The sequence below is a fragment of the Taeniopygia guttata genome, chromosome 8 (assembly GCF_048771995.1).
Source record: "Taeniopygia guttata chromosome 8, bTaeGut7.mat, whole genome shotgun sequence".
NCBI classification, from domain to species: Eukaryota; Metazoa; Chordata; class Aves; order Passeriformes; family Estrildidae; genus Taeniopygia; species Taeniopygia guttata.
This window is the reverse complement of record NC_133033.1, coordinates 29,968,226-29,974,662: the sequence shown is the minus strand read 5'-3', so window position 1 is coordinate 29,974,662 and position 6,437 is coordinate 29,968,226. Positions and strand designations below refer to the sequence as shown.

The window sequence follows — 6,437 nt, the reverse complement described above, 5'->3', positions numbered from 1 at the left end:
CTCTTGTTGCTATAAAGATATTGAACCCTTTTTCTCTTGTGTCTTTCCACTCCCCTAACTGACTTGGCATAAGGTTTCAGTTGAAAAATGTTGCTTTGTACATTTGTAGGAATGTGCTATGAGCAGTCTTTTATGCTGAAAGGAGGAGGATGATTCAAGCCATCTTTAAAATTTTAATTCTTCATCTCTTACCAGCCAGAGGTGCTAGCAAGTCAGTTAGGAAGGGCAGGTACTTGTTCCTTCTAGAGCTCTTATGGAAACATCAGACCCTTCTAACATTTTGCTTTAAGCTTTTTATTTTTTACACTGTAACAGAATTGTTTAGGCAGGAAAACCCCTGTAAGGTGAAGTGCAGCCATTAACCCAGCACTGCCCCTCCACCACTCAACCCTGTCCCTGATGCCACCAGTGCACTTTGAAATATTGCAGTAACATCTTCCTTATAAAGTCTGGTTGGAGGCTGCACTCCACAGCCTGGAGACAGCCCTGGGGACAGAGATTCCCAAAAACTTCCAATAGATGCTGCAGAGGATACTTCAATCAGCAGGTATAGATTCTTAGGCTAGGGAGATGATGCTTGTGTATCCCAGTGATGAGGAATTTACAGGACAAAGAAAAAGCTGGAGTCTGGTTCCTGCTCTCAGAGATTTTGCCACAGCAGCTGTTGGGTAAAATAAAAGGCTGCAATTCATGAAGAAAGAAAAACTTGATTTCCAGCTTTTTATATTTCCAATAGGTTCTTGTACTTTCACTGTTGCTTATTTTTACCTGGAATACTTATAAATGAAACATAATGATTTATCTAGAGATAATTGATTCCTAGGTGTGAATTGATTCCTACTGCTGCTTGTCAAAAACTTCTACCCACCTTGAACCATATTGCAAGGCAGTGAGTGGGGAGTTTAGTGTGGCCTGGAGAGCAGGGAAGGGATAATGATTTTGCTGAGGCAGTACAGCTCCCTTTCCCTCAAGAGGGCAGTGTTAGTCAAAATTTTGTTTGGTTTTTTTTGTGATTCTTTTTTGTTTTGTTTTGTTTTTTTCCTAATCTTTCTGCCTTAGCTACTGTTTAAATGTGTAGTTTAATTTTGGTTTTTTTGGATGTACTTTAGTATTTCACATACAACATAAAGCTTGTAGCAAGTTTGCATCATACTGCTTGGGGTGGCCACCCTTGTTTGAAACGTGTGGAGTTATTAACAATAATCTATCAGTATACAAGTTCTTAAATTCTGCAAGCAGAAAAAATAATAGTGGCTAAGGTGGGAAATGGATTAACAGGACACCTTTTAAGGGACGGAAAGAAATCTCTTTATCACTCCTCTCTTGCCTTTACTCCAGAGCATGGCTGGAAAGATCTTCAGAGCTGTCTCCAAAGTCAGATTTTGTAGGTTTGAGGCGGGAGTAGGGGAGCCAGGTTTGCATGTTCATATTTTCAGGTGCTGGGGCAGTGGGATGAGCTGGAAGAAGCCCTTCCCTTGGTGTGTGCTGGCCACTTGGTGGGGATGTTGGCACGGAGAGTGGCCCTGGATTCACGTTCCATTCCTGCCACAGCTCTCTGAGAAGCCAAAGGAAAACCTGCTGAATCTTCAGCTTCAGGATAACAGCTTTTCAGCACTCATATATTCTAGGACTAGCCAGGACCAGGTAAGCTACAAGTTGACATATATTTCCATCTAAGGATATGATCCTTGATGCTGCCAAAGCAGGAGCTACTCTGGAGAAAGGAGCCTGCACTTGGGAGTCTATTCCCTGTGCAGGAGAATTAGGAGGGAGTGTGGAAGGCTCAAGTGTGTGTAAACCATGAGGTTTTGAGGTGCAGGGCAAAGAAATCTGTCAGATAAATGCAGCTGTGTGTTGAGGTCTCGCATCTAGGGCACATTTTGGAAAGATTCTCTTGATGTTTCCATCAGGCTCGTTAAAAGCAATCCTTATTACCATACAGTAAAGTAAATGGCTGGAGATACCTGGGAATAAGACCAAAGAAAACCTGGAGCTGAACATCCAAATTCTTGTTGCCTGCAAAATTCCTTTTTCTGAAGGAAATGCTGTTTTTTGAGATGCTGTAAGTGGAGAAACTATGTGACAAGATAAAGCTGCAGTTGCAGGAGTTCCCATGTGATTTTTCACTGAAAAGTTTTATTACCATGAGGCTTTTGTCCTTTCTTCCCTAGGAAGAAAAGACAGCAAGGTGTTCAGGAGCTGAGTTTCTAATGGGTAGCACATTAAACAATCCTTACTGCAAAGGGAGAGTCTGCAGGCTGGGACAGTAATATTGAGAAAGGCAATCACTGAAAAATGCACTTGCAAAGAGAAATGGGCATTAGAGGGAAAAAAAATTCACTGTTTTTGTTAAGCTGCAAATCCACCTGGGGAGGACTGGGAGAGGCCAGTGTTTGTAGAAAATGAACAAACAAAAGGAGGGAAAACCCAGGTTATGTTGGGGTTTCCATAGCAACACAATGCTTTTCCTGGAAAACTCAGATGATGAGATCTAATCTATCTGCTGTTTAACTCTTGCATGCAGAGCCTCTTTCATGCCTTGCCGTCTCCTGCGCAGCACAGTCCCTGCTGATGGGTGTGCTGCCACTCCACCCCCGTGGTCTCCATGGGGAATGATATTCCTGAGCCAAGGCAGCTCCTGTTCTGTTCCAAAGCACACAGAAAAGGAAGAGTTTATGAGGCAGAGGCACCTTTTGTGTGTAGGGAGGGCTTACCAGGAGTGCTGATCCTGAGCAGCCTCTGCCTGAGATCTGTGGAAGACTCTCTGTGACTGTTTGGAAAGTTCACCAAAGCAGCCTGACTCCAATTTGTACCTGGTGTTCTGCCTACTGAAGAGCCCCAGCTGTGGGGAGTGGGAATCCTTGGTGGCAGGAGAGATTCTTGTGGAGGAAGGTGGAAGGATGGCAGCTTTTTCCTGACAAAAAGGACCACTGAGAGAATGGGCAGCACCACAGATGTTCATGAGATGGCTACTGGTCTCAAATATGTAGAAAGGAATGTCTGTTTTGGGGAGAGAAGTAGAGACAGTGGCTGTGAGACCCCATCCTGGTACAGCATAGAGGGAATGGATTCTGTTCCCTGCCTTCTGAGCAGGCTTTGCAAGAGGGGCTGCCCTTGGAGAGGGGAAATGGGATGGAAGAGGCAGAGTTTTCTCACTTTCTGGGGTCCCCTGCGTGGTAAGTAGTTACAAAGAGAGGGTGGTAAGAGAAGGCAGGGATCCCAGAGGATGCTGAGTATATTGTCATAGACTCAGGGAATGGTTTGGGTTGGAAGGCACCTGAAAGCTCATCTTGTTCCAACCCTCTGCCATGGGCAGGGACACCTTCCACTGTCCCAGGTTGTTCCAAGCCCTGCCCAGCCTGGCCTTGGGCACTGCCAGGGTTGGGTCAGTCTCAGTTTCTCTGGGCACCCTGTGCCAGGGCCACCCCAACCTCACAGGGAAGAATTTCCTCTGTCTCATGTGTTTGTTACAGCCCTGTTAGGGGCCTGGCAGTGACTAACCCTTGCAATATTCAGCAAAAGCAACATTCTGTTTCATTGGTGGACTTTATGGGTTGTTTTATTTTCCCCTCTCTGTCTATTGTTCTGTTATTAACCTGTTATTGCTTATTGAGCCCTGAAGATTTGTGAATAGAAAACAACTATCATTACAATATTTAAAAGAAAACCAATTCAGAGGGGCTCACAGACCAGTAATCCAGGTATGTGCCAATAAATAGGAAGCAGTGCTTTATTATCTCTTCACAAGCTATCCCCTATCTTTAAACACTTATTATATTTCCTCTTATTTCTCCTGACAGCCACCTGTTCAACTTGTGACCTGTTTGTAAAAATCTGCACACCATCTATCAGAGGGATGCACGCACTTACAAACTTCTGTTCTGTGGGCATTGAGTAAATTATTTCTTTAAGATCATATGGCAGATCTATAATTAATTAAACCCTCCATGATATTACTGCAAAATAATTTCGCCTTTCTAAAAAGGTAAATGTAATTTGCCGATCTGGTATTTGGAAGAATGCTTTCCCCAAAATCAATTCCTTTAGTTTCCAGAGAATAGAAATGAGAAGCAATCTCATTTTAATTATATCTCTTTATTGCTAACAAAGGAATGATTTATGCAATTAAATTAACTGGCTAGAAAATTATTCTCAGCTGGGCTGTCCTAATTCTTTGCTTTCTGAATTGCAGGCTCTTACACTTCTCTATGTAGATTAATTTTTCTGATATGCAAACAATGCTCCTTGTGTTCATTTTTAACATTTTTTATTCACAGCTCCCCTTTTCTTAGTGTCAATGACATGAGTAATATTTGTGCACTGCTGGGCTCTGATTCAGGCCTTTTTTATGTAGAAAGATTGGGGGGAAAAAAGTCTTTTCTTTTGAATCTCATTATTGCAGAGCAAGGTTTTGAAGTTTTCTTATCTGTTGCTGAGAAACAGCAGCAGGAACATGGAGGGACTGCAAAGATGTCAAAGGATGCAAACTTTTGAAGGAAACTGTATCAGCACTGAGGAGACAGGTGAATTTGCAGTTGGTGTTAAGAAAGCATTTTTTAATGTATTCCTCTTATACCTCTGTCTCCTTGCAGCCAGGCAAAAAGCTGAACTACAAGGGGGAAAAAACGAGACAGATTTATGTTATACACAGACTCAATAGGGAACGAATTTGGGATTTTTTTTTGTTTTTTTCTTTCTGCCTGGGATTACCTTGCAGTGGCTGGCCAGAATGCGAGCTAGGGATATTTGGGCTGAGGGGAAAATTACCATGTAACAACACATTGTGACCATGTGCCAACACAGCCTGACATCTTCTGAATGGGACATTGGTGTAATCTGCTGCTCTAAACCAGCAGTGAACATATTGCAGAGCACGTGTTGGCTCTGTCTGAGCTGTCCTGCCCTGTATCAGTGGAGATGTGTCAGCTGGTCAGGGTTTGCTGTGCTGGCACTCTGTGCTGCTGTCAGATGGCTTTAAACTGAGAGAAAGGAGCTTTAGATTGGATGTTAGGAAGAAATTCTTCCCTGTGAGGGTGGGGAGGCTCTGGCACAGGGTGCCCAGGGAAGCTGTGGCTGCTCCATCCCTGGCCAGGCTGGGATAGTGCAAGGTGTCCTTGCCATGGATGGTCTTTCAGGTCCCTTCCAACCCAAACCAGGCTGTGATCCGTGAGATCAAGTTAAAAAACAGAGTTTTTGTCTGGGTTGGAATGTGGTGGTTTGGGTGTGGAGAGGTCTGCACCATTGGGATTCTGAAGGTTTGTGAAATTCCAGATTGGAAGGATGGAGTTACTATCATTTGGGGTGGGACAAGGAAGCATTTTGGGCTTCTCTCCTTGGACTGAGGATCTTTCCTCTGGGCTGCAGGGCTGCTGGGTGGGTGAGGGAAGGGGCAGTTGGTGCAATGCCTCTATTGACTGCAGTTGTTCTCCTTGAGGACACCACTGTAAAATCAGCATAAACTGAATTTGCTTAGCAAGTGGGATCACACTTATTTATTGGAAGAACATTTCTCAAAGAGCAGTTGCCCTTGGCTTACTGTCAAGAAGTGATTTTTAATTTTTTTTTTTAATTATATAAAAAAAATAAAAATTCCCCTAGTCCTGCAAATTCCCTGCACTGAGTTAGTTCTCCTGCATGAAAACCTTGGCTCATACAGGAAATAATCCTTTGCAATGCCTCAGGAAGATGCTGTGAGGTGTGAATTTACCAGCAGTCTGCAGAGAAGGCTTTGAGTTCAATATTATCTATACAGCAGGAATGGTTAGAAATCAATAAGATGAAATTCATGACAAATGCTACCTTTAGGGAGGAAACATCTGATTAAAAAAATGAGAAACAGCTGCCTAGGCAAGCAGTACTGCAGGGAAGGGCTTGGCTTCAGAGTGAATCACAGACAAGTGAGTCAGTGATGTGCCTTTAAACAGAAATCTTGTTCCTGGAAGCATTAATAGGAGTGTCAGGAACAAGTTGTGGGGTCGGGGGAGAGATATGAGTGCTCTGTGCTGCTTGGTGAAGGCTGGCAGGATGTATCCAGCCTTGCAGCCTGCATTTCAAAAGCCAAGAACGGGGAAAGAACTGGGAAATCATGATCTGGGGGATAAGTAATGACAAGCCTTACAGAGGGAGAAAATTAAACTTCACTTGCAGCAGGAGAGAATTAAACTGATACCAGGAAAACCTCAACCACAACCTTCAATTCTCACCTATCAGCCCACCTGGAACCCTCTGGATGTGCCCTTTGGCCCCCCAGCTCCACCTGCTTTTACTCTTAACTCCTGCTACCTTTTTCATTCTGGTTTAGCAGCAAATTCCAGTGGGGGCTGGCACTGAGAGCTGTCCCTGGTGATGGCCAGGGGGAAAGGTTTGATTTCTCAGTGCCAGAAATCCTCCAATTCTTTTGGAACAAGCAATGTGCGTGAGGAGCAGGGTAAGCAAAA

The 6,437-nt window shown here is 43.8% G+C and overlaps 1 long non-coding RNA gene across 3 annotated transcripts in view; it reads left to right on the top strand.

Annotated features, from left to right (window-relative positions):
- The first annotated feature begins 1,383 nt into the window (after positions 1–1,383).
- LOC115496281 (uncharacterized) overlaps positions 1,384–6,437 on the top strand; it is a 96,407-nt gene continuing 91,353 nt past the window's right edge. Inside the window, exon 1 of one of the 3 annotated variants that reach the window (XR_012057215.1) lies at positions 1,384–1,644. This is a non-coding gene — a long non-coding RNA (uncharacterized lncRNA). The remainder of the gene's footprint in view (positions 1,645–6,437) is intronic. The other 2 variants (XR_012057222.1, XR_012057218.1) reach the window with 2 other exon arrangements.